This window comes from Callospermophilus lateralis, chromosome X (assembly GCF_048772815.1).
Source record: "Callospermophilus lateralis isolate mCalLat2 chromosome X, mCalLat2.hap1, whole genome shotgun sequence".
Classification (NCBI taxonomy): domain Eukaryota; kingdom Metazoa; phylum Chordata; class Mammalia; order Rodentia; family Sciuridae; genus Callospermophilus; species Callospermophilus lateralis.
The window spans coordinates 82,449,052-82,476,962 of NC_135325.1; the positions used below are offsets into that span (position 1 = coordinate 82,449,052).

At 37.9% G+C, this 27,911-nt stretch overlaps 1 long non-coding RNA gene across 1 annotated transcript; it reads right to left on the reverse strand.

Annotated features, from left to right (window-relative positions):
* Positions 1-27,248, reverse strand: LOC143638477 (uncharacterized). Its single transcript, XR_013154621.1, has 3 exons — positions 27,193-27,248; positions 26,592-26,734; positions 1-77 (listed from the first exon to the last, which is right to left on the reverse strand). It is a non-coding gene; the product is annotated as an uncharacterized LOC143638477 (long non-coding RNA).
* Between the last annotated feature and the right edge of the window lie 663 nt (positions 27,249-27,911).

Sequence of the window (27,911 nt, forward strand, 5' to 3'; positions counted from 1 at the left end):
CCTGTCAGTTGCTTTACTCTTAGGTCTGGTCTGCAGAAAGTCTAGGACCTGTGCATAAGTATGGTCATGCAGCATGGCTAAGGTTATTAAAAAAAAAAAAAAAACAAGATCATCTCATTAGAGAAATATCAGAAACAGTTTACAGGAAAATCAGTTGCAAATGGGGAACCTATTCTATGATGTCACTTTCAGGTTGATGGCTAAATGCATTTTGGTGTAATCTTCTCACAATGATTCTATGAGGAAGGCATCATTATTCCCAATTTACAGATGACAAAATCAAACTCATTGATGAACAATCAATTCTCCAGAGTCATCTAGTAAGAAGTGAGATTCTAACTCTTGCCTTTCCCTAAGGACACTCAGTAGTTTCCCTTACACATCGTGACCATCTAGGGCTTTAAAAACTATAGTTTTAGTATTGTGCCCTTGTAGGTATTCATTCAAAAACCCTAGTAAGTTTGAAGAAGCTGATGGTGCAGATGGAATCTCACTGCAGGGCAGTATAGGAGGTAATGGGACTAGCATCAGTGTCAAGAGCTCGTGATTCCTGCCTCTCTCCTTTATCTTCATTTTCTAATTTGGAGATCAGTATGGAAATAGTTCTCCAATATCAAACTAGAATATCAAAAAGGGGAAATGAAACAGAATTAAAGGAACTGTTCCATGATCTTTTCTCTCCTGAAATCCTTCAGGAAAGTATCCTGTAAAACCCACACATAGGGCTGGGCTTGTGGCCCAGTGGTAGAGCACTTGCCTAGCATGCATGATGCACTGGGTTTAACCCCTGGCACCACATAAAAATAAAAATAAAATAAAGGTATTGTGTCCATCTACAACTAAAAAATTTTTTTTAAAAAACACACATAGCTAGGTATGGTGGAGGATACCTGCAATCCCAGAGGCTCGGGAGGCTAAAGCAGGAGGATAAGGAGTTCAAAGCCAGCCTCAGCAAAAATCGAGATGCTAAGCAAATAAGTGAGTCCTTGTCTCTAAATAAAATACAAAATAGGGCTGGGGATGTGTTCAGTGGTCAAGTGCCCCTGATTTCAATTCCTGATACCAAAAAAAAAAAAAAAAGAAAGAAAGAAAGAAAGAAAGAAAAACCACACATACAGACAGACACATAATGTCCTCAAGGCTTCATTCATGACATAAATGTGAGTATATGCTAGTTCCTTTAAAAAATATTTTCCTAGGTAGATGGACAAAGGACCTTTATTTTATTTATTTATTTTTATGTGGTGCTGAGGATCAAACCCAGTTGCTTACCCATGCTAGGCAAACACTCTACCACTGAGCTATAACCCCAGTCCTCACATGCTACTTTTTATTGCCACATTTCCAGGTGGTCTCTGGGACAGTTATATTGCTGGGTTTAGGTACCTGTCATTAGTTTTCTGGGAACGAGGGGAAAGGTGGGTAGGGTAGATATTTCTTTTTATTTTTAAAAATATTTTTTAGTTGTCAGTGGATCTTTATTTTATTTACTTACATGTAGTGCTAAGCATAACCCGGTGCCTCACACATACTAGGCAAATGCTCTACCACTGAGCTACAACCCCAGACCAGGATGGAAATTTCTTGAAGACCTACTATGTACCAAATGCTCTGTAATAGGAATCTTATTTACCCTTTACTATAGTTTCTGTCAGAAAGGCATCATGAAAATGTTTAGTGATGGACTAGAGAAGTAATAAAACCTGAAATTTCACTAAAGGTTTTCCTATTGTTTCCTGAAGCCACCAGGAATCTGAATGTACAAATCTCTCCAAGTGCTCGTATACAATTCTGCCCATGATATTGATTAATTAATTCATATAATGAGACATATTACTTTTAAATTATGATACTAGAAATTTTAAAACATATCAAATACTTTTTCTATTCTGGACTAACCTACATTTTCAACCAAACAGATCCCTCACAAGTAGAATTAACATTTGGACGCTGATAGTTCACAGAAAATATTATAATTAGGAATTAAATATTGCCATGCATAGCGACACAGGCCTCTAATCTCAGCTATGTGGCATGAGAATGGCAAGTTCTAGGCCAGCCACAAAAATTTAGAAGGAACTTGCTTCAAAATAAAAAAAAAATAGTAGATGCAATTGTAGCTCAGTGGTAGAGCACCTGCTTGGCATGTGTGAGGCACTGGGTTTGATTCTCAGCACCATATAAAAATAAATAAAATAAAGAATAAAAAAATAAAAAATATATGGGGATATAATTCAGTGGTAGAGAGCTTCTGTGTTCAATACGTAGTGCCAACATTGTATAAAATATTATGAAAATTTGGCCACAGATGTGCAATGCCTATATACTGAATAACACAAAATATTGCTGAGGGAATTAAGAAGACTCTAAATCAATGGTGGAGGAACCATATTCATATGACATAAGTCTTAGTACTATTATGAGATCTATTCTCTCAAAACCAATTTACAGATATAATGCAATCCCAATAAAAATCCTACCAAAAATGTTAAAGAAACTGACAAGCTGATTCTTAAATTCAGGTGGAAATACAAAAGATCCAGAATATGAGAACAACTTTGAAAAAAAACAAAGTTAAAGAGCAATACACCTGATTTTGAAACTTGTTATGATCCTTCAGTAACCAAGACAGCACACCACTGGCATCAACATAGTCAAATCCTTCAAAGGAACACAATGAAGAGTGCAGAAATACACCTACATCAACATGGACAACAGATTTTTCACAAATTGAGAAAGGCAATTTAGGAAGAAGGATAGTCTTTTCAACAAATGGTGCTAGGACAATTGGATATCTATATGTATAAATATGAACTATGACCCATATGCCATACCATACAAAAATCAACTAAAATGGATGATAAATGTACACATAAAAACCTAAGCCTATAAAACATCTTGGAGAAAAAAAGGAATAAGTCCATGTGACTCTGGATTAGATTACAATTTCATACATAAGACACCAAAACCACAATTCATAATTGAAAAACTCAGGGCTGGGGATATAGCTCAGTTGGTAGATTGCTTGCCTTGCATGCACAAGGTCCTGGGTTCAATCCACAGCACTAAAAAAAAAAAAAAAAAAAAAAAAAAAAAAGAAGAAGAAGAAGGAGGAGGAGGAGGAGGAGGAGGAGGAGGAGAAAAAGACAAACTCAACACTTTGGAATTCCTCAAAGTTAAAATCTCTTTCTGGGCAGAGGGTGCATGCCTGTAATCTCAGTGGCTCTGGAGGCTGAGGCAGGAGGATCTAAAGTTCAAAGCCAGCCTCAGGAAAAGTGAGGTTCTAAGTAACTCAGTGAGACCCTGTCTCTAAATAAAATGCATAATATGGTTTGGAAGGTGGCTCAGTGATTGAGTGCCCCGAGTTCAATCCCTGGTTCCTCTCCCCCGCACACACACAAAATAAGTAAACCCTTAATGTCGCCCAAAGACACAGTTGAAAAAATTATAAGACAAGTACCTGGCTGTGATAAAATGTTTGAAAAGCATATAGCTAATAAAGGATTTGTATCTAGAATAGGAAAAACCCCACAGAAGTTAAAAGAAGAAAATAAGGCGCCCCACAAGACATACAGGCAAAAGATTTGAATAGACACACTGCTAAAGAAGATATATGAATATCAAGTATGCAAAAAGATGCTCATAATTAATCATTAGGAAAAGGGAAGAGAAAATAACAATGAGATACTAGCACATTCCCATGAGGATGGCCAAAATTGAGAAGACTGACCATACCAAGCACTGACAGGATTGTGGAAGACACAACTCTCATACATGGCTGGTGGCAATGGAAAAGGTACAACCATGGCCAACAGTTTGGTAGTTTCTATTCATGTTAATCTTATATTTAAGGTGTGATCCAGTCATCTATTCCTAAACATTTACTCTAAGGGGAAAAAAACTACATATTCCATGAAAAGACTTATGAGGAAATCTGATAGGAGTTTTATTTACAAGAGCCCCTACTGAGACCAGCATGGTAGCATATATCTATAATCACACCAGCTCTGGAGGCTGAGACAAAAGGATCACAAGTTCAAGACCAGCCTCAGCAATTTAGTGAGACCTAAGCAACTTAATGAGAACATTTTTTCAAAATAAAAAATAAAAAGAGCTAGGGTAAAGCACCCCCAAGTTAAATCCTCAGTACATTTTTTTTAAAGCCCCCAATTGGAAACAGTTCAAATATCTATCAACAGGTAAAAGTATAAAACACATTGTGCTACAGCTATACCTTGGAATACTATTTGGTAATAAAAAAGAATGAACTAAGTTGTGGGGCGCATAGCTCAGGGGTGGAGCACTTGCCTAACAAGTACAAGGTCCTGAGTTTAACCCCCAAAACTGCAAAAGCAAAAACAATAAAGAATAAATACAAAGGAAATAACCATTGTTACATGTAATAAAATAGATAAATCTAAAAATAATCAGGATTAACAAAATAAGCTAAATAAAAAAAAAAAACGAAACCACCTTCATGATGCCAATTCAATAATTTTTTAGACACAAAATATATCTATAGCAACAGGTATGCTGTGCTTACCTGGGGACAGGGCATTAGGTGTGATATGAAATCTAGGAATATAGAAGTGAAAGTATTTTGTCCTGGAAAATAAAAACTTTAGGTCTACCTCATTATTTTAAGAATTATTAGCTGTGTATTATTATAATCAAGAAAATAGCTGGCATTATTTCTAAAAATACTGAATTCTTGCACTTGGCATTTTTACAAATACTTGAAAAATTCTTGGCTTCTTTATTTTTTTTGTTTGTTCTTTTTATATATACATGACAAACGAGTATATTTGACATACTGCATACATGGAGTATAAGTTATTTTAATTAGGATCCAATTTTTGTGGTTGTACATGATGTGAAATTTCACTCTGGTGTGTTCATATATGAACATAGGAATGTTATGTCTGATTCATTCCACTGTCTTTCCTATTTCCATCCCCACTCCCTTCCATTCATGCCCCTTTGTCTAATCCACTAAAGGCTCATTCTTCCCCTCCCCCTTGTTGTGTGTTAGCATCTGCATATCATAGAGAATGGTTGACCTTTGTTTTTTTGGGGATTGGCTTATTTCATTTAGCATGATCCATCCATTTACCAACAAAAATCATGAAGTCATCTTTTATGGCTGAGTAATATTTCATTGTGTACATATGCCACTTTATCTTTATGTACTCATTAGTTGAAGGGCACACTTTTTGATTCCATAGGTTAGCTGCTAACTATGAGTTGAGCTGCTATAAACATTGATGTGGCTGTGTCACTCTCATATGCTGATTTTAACTCCTTGGGATATGTACAAAGGAGTGGTATAACTGGGTCAAATGGTGGCTCCATTCCAAGTTTTCTGAGGAATTTATATACAGATTTCCAGAGTGCCTGCAGCAATTTGCAGTCCCATCAGCAATGTATAAGTATACCCTTATCCCTACATCCTGACCAACATTTGATGTTGTATGTATTCTTGATTGTTGCTATTCTGACTGGAGTTGATGAAATCTCAGTGTAGTTTTAATTTGCATTTCTCTAATTGCAAGAGGAACATTTCTTCACATATTTGTTATCGATTCTTATTTCTTCTTCTGTGAAGTGCCTGTTCAGTTCCTTTGCCCATGCACTGATTGGGTTATTTATTGTTTTAAGTTCTTTGTATATCCTGGAGGTAAAGCTCTATCTGAGGTACAGATAGAGCAATAATTTTCTCCCATTCTGTAGGCTCTCCCTTCATATTCTTGATTGTTTCCTTTGCTGTGAAGAAGTTTTTAGTTTGACACCATCCCATTTATTGATTCTTGATTTTACTTCTTGCACTTTAGAAGTCTTGTTGAAGAAGTCAAATCCTAAGCGACTAGGGAGTTGCTTGATGGAGTATTGGACCAACATTTTCATCTAGTGGACACAGGGTGTCTGATCTAATAGCTATGCCCTTGATCTACTATAGGCTGAGCTTTGTGCAGAGTGAGAGACATGGTTTAAATTTCACTCTGCTACATATGGAGTTCCAATTTTCCCAGAACAGTTTATTGAAGGGGCTATCTTTTTCCAAGGTATGTGTCCTGGCATCTTTAAAAAAGTTCACTATAGAGTATGTTGCTGGGGCATAGTCCTGTAATCCCAGTGAAATGGGAGACAGGAGGACTGCACGTTTAAGGCTGGTCTCGAGAACTTAGTGAGGCCCTGAGCAACTTAGGGAGATCTTGTGTCAAAAACTAAAAATATTTGGCCCAGTGACACATACCTATAATTCCAGTAGCTTGGGAAGCTGAAGCAGGAGGATGGTGAGTTCAAAGCCAGCCTCAACAGCTTAGTGAGACATTAAGCAATGCAGTGAGACCCTGTCTCTAAATAAAATATACAAAAGGGCTGGGGATGTGGCTCAGTGGTTAAGTGACCCTGGGTTCAATCCCCAGTACCCCTCCCTCAAAAAAAAAAGATAAAAATAAAAAAGAAAACTTTGAAAAGCTGGGGACATGCGAACATCTTACCACCATTTTACAGAGGGAAGCTAGGCTCAGAGAGATTTTCCCTGTCTTCTTCTTGCTGGTACCACCTTTACATGGAAAGTAGGTCCAGGAATCCCTGGAGCAGGACATCATGCTGTCTGGGGCCAGAAGGGTCCCACATCTCTCTGCAATGATCTAACGATTATGTGTGTATTTGTATGTATAATTATGTATGCTTCTGTATAGGTGAAATAAATGATAGCAATGATACTGGAATGTGAGAGAGGGACTAGGATTAACCTGTTAATATAAAGTTAATTCACTACCTATGATTCAGTATGCAATTTTCTCAAAGTACACTTGGATTGGTTGCAAGTGGATAATACCCCATAGTGTAAATACTAAAAAGGACAAGAATAAGTAAAACTGATAAAGTGAGAAAGAATAAAAAGGTAAGTATAAAAAGTACTTACAGGCTGGGGTTGTGGCTCAATGGTTGAGCACTTGCCTAGCATGTATGAGGCACTGGGTTTAATTCTCAACACCACAAAAAAATAAGATAAAGGTTAAAAAAAAGTACTTATACCCACAAAAGGTAGAAAAAGAGTGGGAGACAGAAATATGGACACTGCACAAGGGCAACACATAGAGAATAGGAATAAATAAAATAGGTGTTTATTCAACCACATCAATATCACTTTGAATGTCAATGGTCTAAATAAACCAAGTAAAAGACAAATTACCAGAAGGGATCCAAAATCCAAACCTCAAATGTATTATATCTATAAGAAACTCACTTAAATATAAAAAGGCCTAATATTAGCATGGTATGTCTTTCTCCATCACTTGACTTTTAGCAATACTCAAATGAGAGCTGGAATAGACACATGAATTTCAAGGTGGGTTGATATCAGAAAAAGAAAAGTTTACAAGAATAAAGATGGGAATTGCATAATGACAAAGAGACCAAATTCTCAAGAAGACATTATAATCCTCAATGCGTATGTGTCAAAAACATGGAGCTGAGGTTGTGGCTCAGTGGTAGAGTGTTTGCCTAGCATGTGTGAGGCACTGGGTTTGATTCTCAGCACTATGAATAAGTAAATGAATAAAATATATGTCCATCAACATCTAGAAAAAAAACAACAACAATAAACAACCATGAGGCTACAACTAAAAGAATTTGAAGAAAAATATATGAATCCACTGTCATAATTGGGACATCAACTCCTCTTTACAAGGAAAGGAAAGTTTGGAAAGCAGGCAGAAAATGATGAGGACATGGGTGAACAATACCGCCATCAATCAATGGAATAGAACTGACAGCCACAGCCTGCTTCAGCCTACCCACAGATGGGCTGACAGGGTTCAAACAGGGTGTGTTTCTTCTTCCTGAGTGAGCAGGTTCGGAGTGTGGTACCAGACACAGGCTAGGGACAAACACTACTTCTGACAAACTGCATGACTTTGAATATTTTAGTTCACCTTATCATCCCTCTAATGCCGCCTCTGCAAAACTGGGATTATGCAGTAGTGACCCTGGAAGAGAAAATGTTTTAAAACAAACATTACTTTCTGCTTCATTTTGGCACAGGCAAATACATATAAATCCCATTACTTAAAAAATCAAGTATCTGGCTCATAATCTTGGGTGTGTCCCTCAGTTTCCTCTTTTGTTAAGTGGGGGAAACGTTTTCCTTATGACATAGATTGCTATTTTGAGAATTACTTGAGGTGATACCTGAAAACCCTTTAGAAGAGTGTTAGGTACAAGGTCAATGAGTAATATCCTGAGATGTTGTATAGATACTTGCAAGATGAGATTTTTACAGCTTTGTTTTAGAGTTTGTATTATTCATCAATTGATGCATTATATTAAATCACTGAATTTCACAATGACTACTATTGGATAACCAAACTAACTATCCTGAGAATGTCAGGCACTCGGAGCAACTGATCTCAGAAAACAGCACCACCCCATCTCCACACGGCAGAACAAGCCCAGGGGCCTTTGATTCTGTCTCATCCTCACACCACCCCCATGCTCAGCCACTGCAGGTCCCTCCTGCCCTTCCTCCAGACATGTGCTGTCCGGGCATACCCCTCCCTCTGCACACTGCTGCAGCACAGCTCCCATCTTCCCTCATCCCTCCCATGGCCTTGGGCAACATTCTCCTAAAGGTTGTCAGCACAAGATAGTTGTCCCTTTCCAATACATTCACAGAGAGGCCAGTGTCACCTGAGTAATAAAAGACCCAGATCATGTCATGCCCATACTCTAACCCTCCAAACTCCTTACACAGCCCAAACCCTGTGGCTCCATCTGCCCTCTTCACCCACCTCCCACCAGTCTGCACATTGTCCACCAGGATCCAGGCGCTGAGCTTGCACTCTGATCCTGATTCAAAGGGTGCCTACACATTGCAGGGACACAGACAGAATGGCTTGTCCATGCCTTGCTTCTTTTTGTCATTCAGGACATAGTTCAAATGTCCCTTCTTGAGAAAAAACTTCACTAGTAACACACCCTATCATTGTTAGCATGATTGCAGCCATCTTCCTTTTCCCCACCCGCACTTTATGAATACTATTCTTACTCCCAAGAAATAGAAAGTAGCCCAAGATAAAACCTACCAGCCTAAAGACATGCGGGTCTCTCCCTGTTCTCTCATTGAAAGATAGGAGACAACTTATTGGCCCCTGAGATGAGGACATACTGGTTTCCCTGTTCTCTCCTTGAGAAGATTAAGGGACATGCTGGTTTCCCTGTTCCCCCTCTGAGAGATAGGAAAACTGCCTATCTCTGTTCCCAAGAAACAAACTTGCCTTCCACAAGATCAGGGGATGATTACTATGTCAGTCAAGACTAAACCCACTCTAGCAAATGGCCATGATTCTAGCCTATAAAAGGAAATATTCAAGGGAGAGTTGCTGCTGCTCTCCTTGCTTGCTGCTGCTCTCTCTCTCTCTGCGCAGAGCAGCCTTGTCAGGCTCCTGACAAAAAACTTGCTTCTTATCCCGGGTGTGTGTGATTAGTCCTGCGCCACTTTTCTTTCAATCATAATCCTTGTCATTTTCTAGTGTTTTTTTTTTTTTACAACAAAGCAAAAATCCTTATATGAAATCAGTCTGCTTATTGATGTTTTCTTGCTTAATGCCAGTTTTCCAAATGAGAATGACACCTCCAAGGAGCCTGCCTATCTTGTTAATCTGTGTTGTTTCCCCAGAGCCTTGAACACAAATCAGTGAATAAACAGTACTTAACTAGATGAGTTGTTTGCAACCCGTTTGATACAATAGAGAAGACACAGACATCTTAAGTCAACAGTCAGGAAAGAGGAACAATTAAATTATACATCAAACATATGAAAATATTAGAGGATCTTGGTTTAACTTCATAGCACCATGTGTTTTAAACCAGTACCAAATGAAGAAAATACTAATAAAGTAGATGATTCCTAATCCTCCCCCATGGTTCTGATTCAGCACTTGATGTGGAATCAAAAACTGGCCATATCATTAAGCAACCCCTGGTGATTTTGATGAAGTGATAGATCCATGAACTACACTTGGAAAAATGCTAACCAATCAGCTCAAATTTGTTCCATTGCAACCCATGAAAATTTCTGGGATATCTGGGGTGTCTCTATTAATGTAATTACTCCAAATTGCCCAGGTCTTTCCTTTGACCTGAGACCACAGGTTATTTTCCCACACAGGATCACATTCAAACTCTAGATTTCCTGGTCAGAGGAATGTGAATTTTTATCCTGGAGAATAAACAAATATTGTAAAAGGGAAGTGACTTGCCTATAGTGTCCCTGTGTCCTGTCCACTCTTTTCCAATAGCCCGTCTAACAGCCCACACCACACTAGCTTCCTCTCCATGAGCTCCTGGTTATGTATAGCATCCACACCCTTCATCAATGTTTAACTAGAAGAGAGAGGAGAAAGAAAGCATATGAAATAGAGAGGAAAGTAAGAGGAAGGGAAAGCTCATGAAATGCAGGGGATGGGGTGGCCATGTCTTGCCTGTCTCTACAGCGTTGACTGGAAACCATGCTATGATACTTGACTTTTCCCAGCTCCATCCCACAACCCTCCCCCACACACCTTTGACAAGGAAGGCCACTCATAATGGAAATGTGAACATTCTCTTGTTTGTTACATTTCCAACTCATCTCTCTGTAGCCACGCCATTGTTAGTGTCAGCGGCATTGCACTGACACAATGAAGGAGACTGAGTTCGAATGGAAAACTTGTCGAGGTCCTACTAGATGTCACAGGCTATAGGTTGAGATTTTTTGGGCTCTCCTAATGCTCAACGTGGTGGTCTGCAGTAGGCTTCATGACTTCCTTTCTACAGAGAGAAAGAAGATAAGGCTCACAGAGCAAAGTGCATACTCAAGGGAATTCTATCAAAGTGTCAAATGAACACTGAGGCCAACTTAAAGGGCCTTCCATTGGGCTAGTTGGGGACAACTGGAGCATAAAATATACAATTATAATAACAGAGGCAAACTCTTTGAGAAAAGAAGGAATGCCTAAGTAATACCGACACTAATAATACATGAATAAGAAGTTGGGGAACACAGAGCACTGTCGTGCAATTAAAATTCCAACTCACAATTCTAAAAGGAATAAAAGAATTGCAAACATTTCAGCTAGTGTTGTAATAATTGATTATGGTACATAACATAAGTGGATGCTCATTCTGTACCAATATTATAATAATCAATGAGTCACTACAGTAACCATGGTGGTCAAGCAAAGATGGGAATAAACAACTAACACACTGATCTTATTCCTAAAATATTCCAGAAAACAAAGAGGACAGACAAGACTGTATTATCTAACTCCATTTATCACTCACAATAAATTCCTGGCAGCCTTAGGGACATACACAAACATATATAAACACGCACATATCCACATACACACATGTTTTCCCCTTATCTCACCACCCAAGATACCAAGAATTCAATGAGGCAAATTTGCTGGGATCTAAAGCAAAAAGGCCACACATTTAACAGATTCATTTCTTTTTTTTGGGGGGGGGCAGGGGCAAGGGGCATTACGGGAACTGAATTCCAGGGCACTTGACCACTGAGCCACATCCCCAGCCCTATTTTGTATTTTTATTTAGAGACAGGGTCTCACTGAGTTGCTTAGCTCCTCACTTTTGCTGAGGCTGGCTTTGAACTCATAATCCTCCTGCCTCGGTCCCTGGGATTACAGGTGTGCACCATTGTGCCTGGCTCAAGAGATTCATTTCTAAGCACAAATTTAAAATTGAAATCTTCTAGACTATTTACGTAAGTGTGATTTTTCTGAAAATGACTGATAGAATTGCCTCTGGGAGAGTTTTTCCTCACTAGTTTCAATACACTTCCAAAGAAGTTTAAAATCTCATGCTGAGATACAGGGAAAACAATATTAAACATTGACCATCTTTTCAATCCAGGAGCAGACTGTGGTGTTTTTTTAATTTCTTTTTTGTTAGTTTGTTTTTAAAGAATGATTTTTGACAAATGACTTTATTTTTAACCATTTTGTCCCATGAGTAGAATAGTCTCTAAAAGAAGGTCCTTCTAGGAAAATTCAAGACCTTAAAAAATTGCTTAACCAGGCTTATTGAACAATCAAGAAAAGAAAATAATGTCTTGTGCATATTCAAACAATCAGGAAAATAAAATCTTGTGCATATTTATAAGCCACAGATATACATTTTTAAAATATTATAATTGTTTTAAAACATTTACTGATGTTCTGGGTTCTTTCATTTTATTTATATATGACAGTAGAATGCATTAAAGTTCTTATTACACATATAGTGCACATTTTTTCATATCTCTGTTTGAAGATACCAATTCATATCTTCATACCTGTACTTTGGATAATAATGATCCTCACATTTCACCATCATTAATAATCCCATGCCCCCTCCCTTCCCCTCCAACCCCTCTGGCCTGTCTAGAGTTCCTCTATTTCTACCACGGTCCTACCCCACTATGAATCAGCCTCCTTATATCAAAGAAAACATTCAGCATTTGGTTTTTTGGGATTGGCTAAATTCACTTAGCATTATCTTCTCTAACTCCATCCATTTAACCTGCAAATGCCATGATTTTATTCTCTTTTATTGCTGAGTAATATTCAATTGTGTATATATGCCACATTTATTTTTTATCCATTCTTCTGTTGAAGGGCATCTAGGTTGGTTCCACAGTTTCGCTATTGTGAATTGTGCTGCTATCAACATTGATGTGGCTGTGTCCCTGTAGTATGCTGTTTTTAAGTCCTTTGGGTATAGACCGAGGAGAGGGACAGCTGGGTCAAAGGGTGCTTCCATTCCCAGTTTTCCAAGGAATCTCCATGCTGCTTTCCATATTGGATGCACCAATTTACAGTCCCACCAGCAGTGTATGAGTGTACCTTTTCATCCATATTCTCACCATCACTTATTGTTGTTTGTATGCATAATAGCTGCCATTCTGACTGGAGTGAGATGAAATCTTAGATTAGTTTTGATTTGCATTTCTCAAATGCTGGGAGCCATCAGCCAAGTAGGTATGACAAATTCCTTGCCAGCTTACTCCCATGCTGTCTAGTGGAAGGACTTCTGAAAGGTGACCTTGCTCAAGGACCAGGGCAGGATCCGTGTTTAGGGTGTTCCCCCTTTAGAATAGGGCAGTTTAGCATAATAGGAGATTAGGGTGTTCCCCCTTTAGAATAGGGCAGTTTAGCATAATAGGAGATTAGGGTGTTCCCCCTTTAGAATAGGGCGTATCCTGCTGCTGAGTTCCTCTTGAGTGCTTAGGGTCAGACAGTATATTTTGGGAGACAGAAGCCCGGAGGAGTGTGGATTTGGGCAGAGAACGTGGATTCCCCCAGAACGTGTTTGTAGACGGCCGGTGTGAGTTCGGGAATAAAGAATTGCTGTTTGAATCTACAAGCTGTGTGGAGACTGGTGATTTGTGCCCAGCCAGAGACTGCGGCACTCAAACTGCTAATGATGATGAACAGTTTTTCATGTATTTGTTGATTTATTCTATATCATCTTCTGAGAAGTGTCTGTTCAGATCCTTGGACCATTTATTGATAGGGTTATTTGGGGTTTTGGTGCTTAGCTTTTTGAGTTCTTGATATAACCTAGAGATCAGTGCTCTATCTGATGTGTGAGGGGTAAAGATTTGCTTTCAAGATGTAGGCTCTCTACTCACCTCACAGATTGTTTCTTTTGCTGAGAGGAAACTTTTTAGTTTGAGTCTATCCCATTTATTGATTCTTGATTTTAATTCTTGCACTACAGGAGTCTTATTTAGGAAGTTGGGGCCTAATCACACATGATGGAGATTAGGGCCTACTTTTTCTTCTATTAGACACAGTGTCTCTGGTTGTATTCCTAAGTCTTTGATCCATCTTGAGTTGGGTTTTGTGCATGGTGAGAGATAGGGTTTTAATTTCATTTTGTTGCATATGGTTTTCTAGTTTTCCCAGCACCATTTGTTGAAGAGGCTATCTTTTCTCCAATGCATGTTCTTGGCACCTTTGTCTAATGTAAGATAACTGTAGATCTGATTCCTCTCTCTTGCAGTTTTTAAGATTATATCCTTATTCTGCATGCTAGGCATTTTCATTATAATGTGTCTTGGTGTAGATCTGTTATAATTTTGTACATTTGGTGTCCTGTAAGATTCTCTTGTGTTTGGTTTTCCAATTCGTTCTTCATGCTTGGGAAATTTTCTGATATTGTCTCATTGAAGAGATTGTGCATTCCTTTGGTTTGAAACTCTGTGCCTTCCTCTATCCCAATAACTCTTTAAGATTTGGTCTTTTGATACTGTCCCATAATTCTTGGATATTCTGTCCATGGTTTCTAACTATCTTCACTTTGTGATCAAATTTATTTTTCAGATTATATACTTTGTCTCCATTATCTGGTGATCTTTCTTCCAAGTGATCTAGTCTGTTGGTTATGCTTTCTATTGAGTTTTTTATTTGATTTATTGTATCCTTCATTTCAAGGATTTCTGACTTTTTTTTAGAGTCTCTATCTCTCTCTTGAAGTAATATTTGCTACCTGTATTTGCTCTCTTATCTCATTGTTGGAGTGATCAATTTCTGCCTGTATTTGCTCATTTAGGTCATTCTTTAATTCACAGATCATTTTAAGTATGAACCTTCTAAATTCCTTCTCCGACATTTCATCAACTTTGCTGTCCGTGGGTTCTGTTATTATAGTGTCCTGGTTTGTTTGGGGCACTTTCCTCCCTTGTTTTTTCATGTTGCTATGTGTCTTCCTTTCTTGCAGTGTGGATCTGAGATACTACAGTTTCTTCCCTATATTCTTATAGTAACTGTGCAGGTTGTCTGTACCTCACCTTGATATTGGGCTTCCAGACCCTGCTGGGGTCCCTCAATGAATGATAGTACATCCTGGATCTGGGTTCTGTGCAAGTTGATGTGGGTGGATCTGAACCACAGGTCTTTAACGCACCGGGCTTGACTTCCCGCGGTAGTCTGCTGTATGGAAGGGGTGGTCCTGCACTACCAGACTGTGGTTTCAACCAAAAAGATTGTTCACTACTATTGTTGCATTTGGTAGTTGAGAGTACAATGATAATATCGTAAGGATTATACTTTAAAATATTTTCATGTATGGTAGAATCAAAAATTATGAAAATTTATGAATATCTGATCACAGATGTGCCATGCTGACAAAATGAATACCACAAATATTTGCTGAGAGCATTAAAGAAGATCTAAATAAATGGAAGACCTACCATCTTCATGGGTCATAAGACGTAGTATTGTTTATTCTTCCAAAACTAATCTATAGATTCAATGCAATCCTAATAAAAAAAATCCTACAAAATGGATTTAAAAAAAAGAAGGCTAATTCTAAAATTCATATGAAAATACAAAGGATCAATACTATGAAGAAAAACTTTGTAAAAGGACAGTTAGAGAACCATGCTACCTAATTTCAAAAAATTTTATGAACCTACAGTAATCAAGACAGTAAGTTTTTGGCATCAGGTTAGCCAAGTATGTATATCAAAGGAACAACACAAAGAGTCTAGAAATAATACACCAATACATATATGGATAACTGATTTTTCATAAGGATACAAAAGCAATTTAGTAGAGAATATAGACAATCTTTTCAACAAAAGGTGCTGGGAGAAATGGATATCCAAATATGCAATTATTAACTGTGATCCATATACTATATAATATACAAAACTCTACTCAAATGGATCATATATCTAAACATAAATCCTAAACCTACAACACATCCAGCAAAAAACACAGAGGAAAATCCTTATTGAGTATGGATTAGGTACAGATTTCTTAGATGAGACACCACAATAATAATCAATAATTGAGAAACTTAAGAATTTAGAATTATTCCCAGTTAAAAACTATAGCTCTGCTGGGATAGTAGCATAAGCCTGTAATCCCAGCAGCTTGGGAGGCTAAGGCAGGAGGGTCAAAAGTTCAAAGACAGCCTTAGAAACTTAGAGAGGCCCTAAGCAATGTAGAGAGGTCTTGTCTCAAAAACAAACCAATAAATAAATAAAAATAAAAACAAGAGGCTGTGGTTTTGGCTCAGTGGTAGAGTGCTCGCTTAGCATGCATGAGGCACTGGTTTGCTTATCAGCACCATATTAAAAAACAAATAAATAAAATAAAGGTATTTTTTCTATCTACAACTAAAAAGTTTGAAAAAAAAGTAAAATAAAATAAAAACAAAATAGAAACAAGAATATATTAGTGTCTGAAAACATGAAAAAATCATGTAAAACATCAATTCTTCCAAATTTGTGGTTGGAAGAGAGAATACACAAGTCATCAGTTGAGAAAAATATATTAAAAAATCATATCTGTAAAAGGATTTGTATCTAGAATGTTGAAAATCTCATAGTAGTTAATAAAAAGAAAACAGAGATACCACAAGAGAAACAGCCAGAAGATTTGAATAGATATGGCAATAAAGAAGATATACGAACATCAAGTTTGTAAAAAAACACTCAACATCCTTAACCATTAGGGAAAGGTCAATGAAATCTACAACATAGCACAAGGCCTAAGGTCAAAAACACTGAGCACACCAAGCACCGGCAAAGTCCTAGAGGATACAACCCTCATACAATACTAGTGGCAATGAAAATGTACAACCACTGCCGTTAGGAAGCTTCTTACCATGTTAATCTTATATCTATGTTATGATCCAGACATTGAACTCCTAATTACTTAACTAGTGAAAGAAAGCGGCATAATTTCACAAAAATATTTATTCAGAAATGCTTTTAAGTCCTTTATTAACAAGAGTCCCACATTGGAAACAACCCCCACATCTAACAGCAGGTGAATGGATAAAACAAATTATTCTATATCCATAAACTGGATTACGTGAATCAACAAAAAATAATGATCCATTGATATATGTAACAAAATGAATAAATCCCAAAATAGGATGAATGAAAGAATCCAAATCAACAAAATCAAAAGACAAGCAAACAAAACACCTTTGGGATTCATTTTCAATGAATTTCTAGGACATTGAATCTACTCTGTAGTAAAAGGTGTGGTCTGTCTGCCTAACCACAGGGTAGTATGAGTGGTATGCATACCAGGTACTATAAAACTGAAAATGTTATGTCCTAGGGAATGACAATATTTAGGTCTATCTGGTTATTTTAGGAGCTATAGTAGGGTATGTTATATGGTATCATTATTTTTGAAAATCTGAATTCTCGTACATGACATTTTAATAATTTTAGCTAATACTATGTATAAATTCCTGGATTCTTTAAAAAAATTATAAAGTACATTAAAAACATGGCTTCATGGAAGAATGCTAGGAAGATGTTCTAATCAACTCTATATTTCAACACTCATCAGAGAGATACATGGGAATCACTAATTATTATTAGAGCAGGTATTATCATTGAAGGTCACAGCAATCCTGTGAGACCAAAAGGCTGGGCTCAGAGAGACTTGTTACCTGTCTTATCCTCCTGTGTCCCGGCTATACAGGGAAAACAGCTCCAGGATACTCTGGGGCAGGACACCACATTCATTTCAGCCAGGAATGGCTCACATCTTTCTCCTTCATGAGACGCTGAGTCCCAAAGCAAAAATGAATGGACTTAGATTTGGGATCCCTTCACCTCCCTACCCACCACAGAGGTTCAGCACCCACCTAAGGGCACCACTAATCTTATGTGAGTCCTAATACCTGAAAACAGATCCCTACCATTCCAGTCATAGCAGATCTGTCTCTATTAAAAGGTCACCATAGTCACTATTAAGATGTCAGGTTGCTATGGTAAACCACAATATGAACAATGCTCTTCCAAACTGGTAATATCTTTGGACCTTTATCTTCTTGCTTTTCACTGACAGGAAATACCTTCATTCTTCAGGCTACCAACTGAGAAAGCATACTAATTAGAGAGTCAAGGAACTACTTATAAGTCCTCATAATAGTTATAGGTGCCCTTAAGTCCATACCAGGGCACCAGATGCAAATCTATTCTGAGAAGTATTTGGTAAGTCCAGTCACGCCTTCTTCTCCTATATACCAAGGTGACTCTACAGAGGTCACCAGAACTTCCAAAAGGACCTGGAACTGGACCAATCATTACTGAGACCTCTCCTCCTCCTCAGCTACTAAAGAGGTGAAGAAGAACAAGAATTCAGGAAATAGTTATGTGACAGTGTAGGCAAAGACAGGAGAAGGAACTCACCCTGGGGCAGCTAAGGCACAGTCTAGGAAGAGCTTCTCACTCTTGTTTTGGTGTCCCTCTCTGAAGATCCAGTGTTACTTTTTCCTGGAGCTCCAAGAAGGTACTCCTGAAAGACAGGTGCACAATGGATGTAAATATAGAGTGCCCCAACTAATATAGGAAGAGGACAATTATTCAATGAAAGGGTGAGGAATTTCTCACCACAACTCCATCACTCTGCGCAGCACAGAGATGGCACTGAATTCCCTATGTAATATGTATGAGTGTGTGTGGTACCTTTCTAGCATTCTCAAATTCTCATTAAAGTATAGCAATTCTCATTAAGGCTAAGAAATAACCCCATTAAAGAGAGGTGCACTTGGGAAGTTGGAATGGAAAGGACACAAACACTGGCTTTCTGGATGATGAACCAAATACCATGCTGAGATTGAAGGCATGAACTCCTCACAAGGGTCCCTTGACCGAAACAATCAGTTACAATCAACATACACACAGAGAAAATATCAAGTAAACTTTAGCAAGCTGGATAAGAATACCATGTGTATTGCAGAAAAATAATGGTATTTTATTTAGAAAGTTCTTATATTGAGTAAAAGGTAAAGTTATGCAGAGGAATGATAATCATCTCATTTTGAATAGTGATTATCTTTATGAGAGAAAGAAAGGGATGTAATTAAGGAGTAATAATTTTTTATTTACCTGGATTAATTTTGTAGTTGTCTGTTCCTGAAATAGTAACAGATATTTTAGGAACTATAAATTTAACATATATAATCTCTCCTCTTCATTGCTAATGTTTAATACAGAGTCATGTAAAGAAGTTAAAAATATGAATACTCAGCATTCTCATTGTCACTGATATTTACATTAGGCTATTTAATTACATTGTTTTTTTCTGTGCAGACATATATGCAAATATAATATATATTCATATGCTACATTTCATATAACTAGTATTATTTATATATGTAGTATTCTGTTTTTCTGGGTTTTTTATTTATCTGAACTTTTATGCTAAGTACTAACACATAGAGGAATCATTCTAATTGTACAACAAGGTATAAGATATAATCTAATTTTCCTATTAATGAATCTTGTACCAGCTGATCAAGCCCCATTTCTTTTCTTGTTTTTGGATACACGGATTGGTTGAACCCAGGGGCACATACCCACTGAACTACATCCCCAGCCTATTTTATTTTTATTTCAGGAAGGGTCTTACTAGGTTGCTGAGGCTAGCTTTGAATTTGAGATCCTACAATCTCAGCCTCCTGAGTTTCTGGGATTATAGGCATGTGCCTCCTAGCCTGGCTAAGCCCCATTTCTTGAACAATGTGCCTGATTTGAAATTCCATATCTACAGCATAGTAAGTAATATATGTGCATCTGCTCATAAGCTTTCTAGAGACTTCATTTAATCTCTATGTAAACTACATAATACAAAAGTTATAAAATCAAATTTTGTGGTAACACCTCTGAAACACGTGGTAGTATAATCTCCACACTTATCATTCACATTTTAGATGGGTGGTGGAATGAGGATGAGGGTGATGATGATGATCAGTAATACAAGATGTCATATTAGGGCAAATAATAAATAAATTGCTTGCTCTAGATCATACAAACAGCAAGTAGTAGTTTAGAGGGTCACACCCAGGTCCTCTCACCCCAAAGGCCAGGCTGCTAACCACTTTTTCTATATACAGTGTCCTTCTGTGTCAGTTCAAAAGTCAACAAAGTAAAAGGACTCAGCTAAGGTCTTGTGGTCTTGTGGCATCCAGAATGCAGGCTGAATGACTCCCAGCATCAGTCTAGCTAACCCATTATTACAAGAGAGCAGAAAGCACATGGAATCTAAGGAATAAGATAGGAACAACACTTGCTTCTTTTGCTACATTCCAGATGCTTTAAGCTTCAAATCTTCTCTTTTATGGGGTACAGATATGTTCCCTTGGAATCAGCACAATTCCTCTTCTAAGAATCTATCCCATGCATGCAAGCAAAATAGAAAGAGGAATAAGCATAAGGTCTTTCCTGGCAGAACAAATCAGAACAGCAGAAAACTGGAAATAAGACACACATCCACCAAGAAGGAATTGACTAAATGATCTAAGACATATCTACATCCTAGAGAACTATGCAGGTACAATAAGCCTGGAAGACTCCCTTTCTCTTCTACTATACACTTGTCCTTAGGATATATTGCCAAATAAGAAACCAAGGCACAAGAAAGTGTGTAGGGCATCTGTTGTCCAATCTCATAGGCACCAGCTATAACTGGGTATTTAAGTTGATTAAATTTATATTAAATTAAAGATTCTGTTTCTCCATCACACTCATCACATTTTAGGTATTCAACTGGCACAGATGTCAAGTGCCCATTGTATTGGACAATGTACACACATATTTTCATCTCTATAGAAACTCAGACTAATTTTCAATATACTACTTCTTACCTATGAATTAGAAGAAGAGTCAAATAAATATTATAGTTTATTACATTTTTAAAAATCTAAGGCTAAAATTAAAAAAAAAAAAAACAATGATGTATGTTCTCTCAAACATATTTACTGGATCCATGTGATGAATAGAACAAGAAATATCAAGCAACCAGGTAGTCATGAGTAACTCTAGTACCCAGATTGAATGCTCTAAAAAGGGATTGACTTAATAATCTAAAGCACATCTATATCCTAGAGTACTTTGCAGTATAATAAGCCAGGAGGACTCCTGCTATCTACTACTATACAGTGGATAGTAGGGTATATTGCCAAGTAAGAAACGAAGGCATAGAAAAATATGTGGAGCAGTTCATGTCTCAACTCATATGCACTGACTACACCTGGCTATTTAGGTTGTTAAATATATATGAAATTAACACTTCTGTTTCTCTATCATACTTATCACATTTTATGTATTCAACTGCCTCAGAGAGCTAGTGGCTATTGTGTTGGACAAATGTAGATACAAAACGTTTCCATCTCTGTAGAAACTCTACTGGACTAATATATAATATACTACATTTTACCTTTGAAATAAGACTCATAAACTTTATACTTTCTTACATTTTTAAAATTCTAAGGTTAAAATGATAAGTCAATGATACATGTTCTCCTAAAAATATTATACTTACTGGATCTGTGTGATGACTAGAATAATAAATATCAAGCAACCAAATAGTCATGAGTAACTACTACCCAGATTGAATCCTCTAACACATCCTCTAAAAGGAACCAGGGGCCCTTGGAGACAGGTCTGATTGCAGATCTGGGTTGAGACGGTACCTTATAAGAGAAAAGGGCAAAAAGATTGAATAGGCACTCTGCTAAAGAAGATATACAAATGTCAAGTATGCAAAAATATCTCAACATCATTAATTATTAGGAAAAGGGAAGAAAAAACTACAGTGAGATACTAGTACAGTCTCATGAGGATGGCCAAAATTAAAAAGACTGACCATATCAAGCACTGTCAGGATTGTGGATGATGCAACTCTCATACACTGTTGGTGGCCATGGAAAAGGGTATAGCCATGGCAGACAATTTGATAGGTTCTTACCATGCTAATCTTATATCTAAGATATGATCTAATCAGGTACTCCTAAATATTTGTCCTGGGGGGGTAAAAGCATATTTACATGAAATGACTTATTCAAAAGTGCTGAAAGCAACTTTATTTACAAGAGCCCTGAATTGGAAAAAAATTTATCCAACAATAGGTGAATATATAAAACATTTTGGGATAGCCACATACTGGAATACTATTTGGCAATAAAAAGAATGAACAGGCTGGGGGTATAGCTCAAAGATGGAGCACTTGCCTAACAAACACAAGATCCTGATTCAATCCCCATCAATACAAAAAATTAAATAAATTAAATAATGAACTATTTATAAATACAATAAAATGGATTAATCTAAAAATAAACAGCATGAATGAAAGAAATCAAATCAAAACACAAACACAAACAAACACCTCTACGATTCCATTTAGACCTGAAACCTAATCTATAGCAACAAAAGTGCTATGCTTGCCTGGACACAGGGCATTAGTGTGGTATGAAAGTTAGCTACTACAGAACTGAAAATGTTATGTCCTGGAAAATAATGAGAATAATATTGAGGTCTACCTGGTTACTTAAGTGATCATAGCTAGTATTATTATAAGAGAACAAATATATGATATTACTTTTGAAAATAGTGAATTCTTCTACGTGACATTCGAACTAACACTTGATAACTTCCTGGCTTCTTTTAAAAATTCATGTGGTTCAAACTAGGATTACAAGTTCCAGGCCAGACTCCACAACTTAGTGAGACCCTATCTCAAAAATAAAATAAAATAACTAAAAAAGGGCTGGGATATGGCTCAGTGACAAAGTACCCTTGGGTAAAATCTCAAGTACCAATGGACAAAAATGTGGTGACCATGAAAGAATACATGGTCACATTACAATCTCAAATTGCAAGGAAGACTATCCAATGAACTGCATAGTTCAACCTCAATCTGAGAGACTTGGGATCACTATTATATAAGCATGTGTTATCACTGAGGGTCCCAGCAATCCCAAGGGTGAGAATTCTTGATCCACTTTTATGTGGAAAGTAGGTCCAGGACATCACAGTCCCTGGCCCCACATCTCCTTCCCAATGAAGCACCAAGTTTCAAAACCAGAAGGAAGCACTGGCTCAGTGACCAATGGCACAGGTACAACTAGGTAGTGATCATAACAACCAGAAGGTATGGTGTGCTTTTCACCAGGACCTTTTCCTTCACTTTTTCTCATCTCTGATCCTCTAAGTAAAGTTTGAAAAGGAATAAGAAGTGGCCTAAATTCATATAGGGATTTATGATCCCTCAGTATCCACACAGGATATCACACTGCCTGCGGCTAGGAGGGTCCCACATCTCTGTCCCTCTCAAGTAAGTGCATTACAGGAATAAGGCAAATTATGTCTGAGATCCCTTTACCTCCCCAAACCCCAGACCCTAGTCCAAGAACCAGTGGGCAGGACACTGCTCTTCTCACCAGAGAAAGTTGGTCTCCTTTAAATTTTCAGCATGCTCACCATGATTGACATAATGACATAAGGTTTCTAGGGCAACTGTGATTCCCAGGTTGGTCCAAGGCATCAAAAATGCCTCTGCACAGTCCTCCTCTTTGTCCCCTGCCATTTTCTGACAGCAAAACACTTTCACTCTTCAGGACAGGTGAGAAAGTCTACTAATTAGAGGAACTAGGCTTAGACTCAGTCAATGGGAAGAACTCTTGCCCAGCTTAGTGGAACAAAGAATGTCCCTGTCATCAACAACACCCTCATTATCTTCTGGACAGATCCAACAGATAGAAGATTGGTAAGGTCACAGTAGAATTCAACAGCACCACCAACTGACTGGCTATCATTGATATGGACCTGTAGAATACAGATGTTCTGAAATTATGATGGTTTGACCTCTGAACTGACCAGCTGATGGTTCAAAAGCATACCCATACTATCATTCTGGGTTTTTTAAAATACATTCTATATAGTATTCATTAAATTATGTTAGATATTCAATACCTTATTATAAAAACATTTTGATGGATTTTGCTGAACTTTAGGCTAATATAAGTGTAGTGTGAACTTTTAAGTTAGCTAGGCAAAGCAGGAATAGTGGTGCATGCCTGTAATCCCAGTGACTAGAGAGCCTGAGGCAGGAGGATTGGAAATCAAGATCAGCCTCAGAAACTCAGCAAGATCCTAAGCAACTTAGTGAAACCCCATCTCAAAATAAAAAAATAAAAGTTGTTTAGGATGAAGTTCAGTCATTAAGTGCCATTTAGTACAATCCCCAGTACCCCCCCCAAACAAAAAAATACCTAGACAATGTTATGATGATCAGTAATTTAGTTATATTAAGTGCATATTTGACTTCTGATATTTTCAACTTACGAAGGGTTTATTGTGATATGACCCCATCATAAATTGAAGACCATCTATACTTTATCCAAAAATAGCAGAATACACACTCTTCTCAAGCTCACAAGGCACATTCATCAAGACGGACCACATCCAGGGCCGTAATGCACCATAAAAAAATTCAAATGGTGCTGATGGTTGTACAAAATGGTGATTATACTAAAAAACACTTAATTGTACATTTTAAAATGGTTAAAATGATGAATTTTATGTTATATACATTTTTTCTCAATTGTTGAAGCAAGCAAAAACTGAAGGAAGTGGTGATGGTAGCCAAGATGTGAACAAACTCTGAGCTGAAATCCCCTCATTGTAGCATTTTCCTGGAATCACAGGAAACTGGGTAGAAAGATATTATTTTTTCCAATGCAAGCCATGTATGGTGCAACAAAGTGAAGTTGTAAAATATATTGTTTTGTGGGGATGAAGTCGTAGTTCAGTGGTAGAGTTCTTTTTTAAAAAAAAAATTATTTTTTAGTTGTAGTTGGACACAATCTTTATTTAATTTCTTTATGTGGTGCTCAGGATCGAACCCAGGGCCTCGCATATGCTAGGCGAGCGCTCTACCACTAAGCCACAATCCCAGCCCCGGTAGAGTTCTTGACTAGCATATATGAGCCACTGGGTTCAATCCTCAGCACCACATAAAAGTAAATAAATAAATAAAAGGTACTGTGTCCAGGACTGGGGCTGTGCTCAGCGGTAGAGCACTCGCCTAGCACATATGAGGTGCTAGGTTCGATCCACAGCACCACATAAAAATAAATAAATAAAAATGAAAGTATTGTGTCCAACTACAACTAAAAAAATATTTTAAAATAGGTGTTGTGTCCATCTACAACTAAAAAATATTTTTAAAAATATATTGTTGTGAATTCTAACCACCCCCTAAAATCTGAAAACTGTACCCGCAAAGGAGAGCAAAAATTTCTGCTGGAGACCATTATCACTAAATCTATATAGAATGATCTATTTATTAAATTCTTCAGTAAGTAGGATACAAATTTATATTGTTAGAGAGTAAGAATGAAAGAAATTACATGTAAAGATTTATGTTACATGGAATGCCTCTTTTTTAATTACTGAAATACATATATTCATGTGATTCCTATTAACTTACTTGCATTTTCTTTTCTTGGTACTAAATATGTAGGTGCAAAACAAAAATAATCTAGGACCCAAACCAATGCTATGGTTTGATTTTTATCACTATTAAAGCCCCCAAACTTGCTTTACAACAGGGAAAAATAGTAATATTGCAATTGTTCCTTAGTTAGTCAGGGCTGCTATCACAGAATACCATAACTGGTTGGCTTAAATAACAAGCATTCATTTCTAACTGTTCTGGAGACAGGATGGTTGGAGAGTAAGGCGTAGGCAGGATTTTTATTAGCAAAGGCCCTTGTACTAGTCTACATAGACTATCTTCTTGCAGCATCCTCAATAACTCCAAATTGTTATATTCACTTGTAAAGTATTATATTCCTACATTTGTAGAAAATCCTATTAAATATTTTCCTTTCAGTGTATATAAAATGGATATTGAGGTGCTTCACAAAAGAATTGGTAACGTCCGTTTCCCACAAAAGTCTTCCTCCAGTGGATAGTATGTGTTGAATACTAAAAGAATCCTGCCCCAAGTGTTGAGAAATAATGCTTCTGCTGTTTCATGTATTCATGGATAAGATAATTTTAAAAACTAAAACAAATATGTAAGCTGAATAAAACAAGTGAGATCTTAGAAGTACAAGCCATCTGATTCTGTTTAAATGAAATTATAAGAAATCAAAACTGATCTATTAACAAAAGATAAGTGGTTTCCTGGGAGCAGAACATGGTGAAGGGAGGATATTCTGAAAATGTGATATTCTGAGATATAATGATTTAGGAGCTCCTGGTCATTTGATATATGTTACTAGGAAGTGTTATTTTAAAATTATTAAATTTTTATAAAGGATATTTTAAGGTAACTCTTAAAACATTTCAGGCCTAAAAATAATCATTAGACAGTGTATAAAACTGTAGCTACTTGGAAAGTATTCGTGTTACAATTTCAAATTCCTAAAAGGATCTTTCTTGCAGTCAACTACGTATTTCTACACTCAGGAGAGGTACATGAGATTTGTTGATTATCATTAATAGAGAATATATTTAAATGCGTGTTAAACAGCATGTTCCTTAGCTAAACTAGTTATTACTTTGTGACAAGCAAAGGCATTCCAAAGATGGGTCTCAAGGATTACTATAAAGCATAGTACCTGCTAAAGGCAAATTCTACCTGCTGAACGTCTTCAAGGAAGAGATTAAAATAGCTTCTCTACTTTATGGATATTTTTTGAACCTCATGTGTGGTATTTCGCCATGTACTCTTGTTCAGATCTATGAAATCATTTAAGACAGTGTTATATATTACCAGAGATGGAAGTGTTGGGGGGCCTCCTGAGCACTGCTTGCTCTTCAGATCTGGAATAGAAGCTTCAGCAGCCATCATGACACACATCTTCAGAAACTGTCTTCTTCAGACACTTAATATGAGCTCAGTCAACAGAGGAAGAGCTGCCCAGAGGGAGAAAGAATCCAGAAATGATTACTATGCTTTATTGGAATAACTATATCTGTGGACCATGCTAGGCACTGAAGTGAGCATTCGTGATCCCACAATAACCATAGAGCAATGGGGCTTATAGTGTGGTATCCCCGAAAGTTCTGCCAATCCCGTGGCTGAGCATTCTTGCCCCCAATTTACAGAGAAGCCTAGTGTAGGGCGCTTCCCTGTCTTACCCTCCCGCGCCCCGCCTTTACATGGAAAGGAGGTCCAGGCCACCCTGGAGCAGGACATCACGCTGCCTGGGGCCAGGAGGGCCCCAAGTATCTCTCCCTCTCCAGTTAGCGAAGGACCAAATCCCAGAGCGGGAACGAGGCGATTTGGGCCAGGGATCCCTTCATCTCCCCACACCCCAGGGAGACTCAGCCCGCACCAGGAGGAACCCACGCCCTCTTTGGAGAACCAAAACCTGTAGGCTGGACGCTGCTCTTCTCGGGATAGCAGGTCGGTCTCCTCTTGAATAGCGTCACAGTCGCATTCATGACGTCGGGTTTCTATGGCAACCGCGAAGCGGGTTGGTCCCGCCCCAGAGATACCATTGGACAGGTGTCCTATTAATCCCCTAACCTTTCTCTGGAAGCAGGACGGCTTCACTCTTCAGGCCACCACCTGAGAAAGTGCATTAATTAGAGGAACTAGGCTGAGACTCAGGCAATGGGGAGAACTCTGCCCACACCCTCAGATGAGTCCAGACTGCTGAAGGAGGCGCCCTGCTCTCGAACCCGAGCAAGTCGGCCTCTTTTAGAATGTCTTCAGTCACCAAAGTCGCCATAATGACATCAGGTTTCTATGGCAATGGTGGTGCGCAGGCTGTTCCTAAAATCCGAATGCTTTGCGCAGTCTTCCCGTCTGTCCCCCGGTTTCTCCTTTAAAACAATATGCCTTTACCCTTCAGGGCACCTGAGAAACATGCTAATTAAAGAAAGCACGTGAGGATGCTGGTAATTGGGAGTGCTCTGCCCAGGTTGTTGGGACTAAGATGTGGCTGTTACCAAGATTTCAGCTACTGGGGAGGTGGAGGGAGGATGATCCCAAATTCAAAGGCAGCCTCAGCACCTTAGCAAGCCCCTAAGCAACTTGGAGAGCCTCTGTCTCAAACTGAAAAATAATGGTAATAGCAGCGTCCAA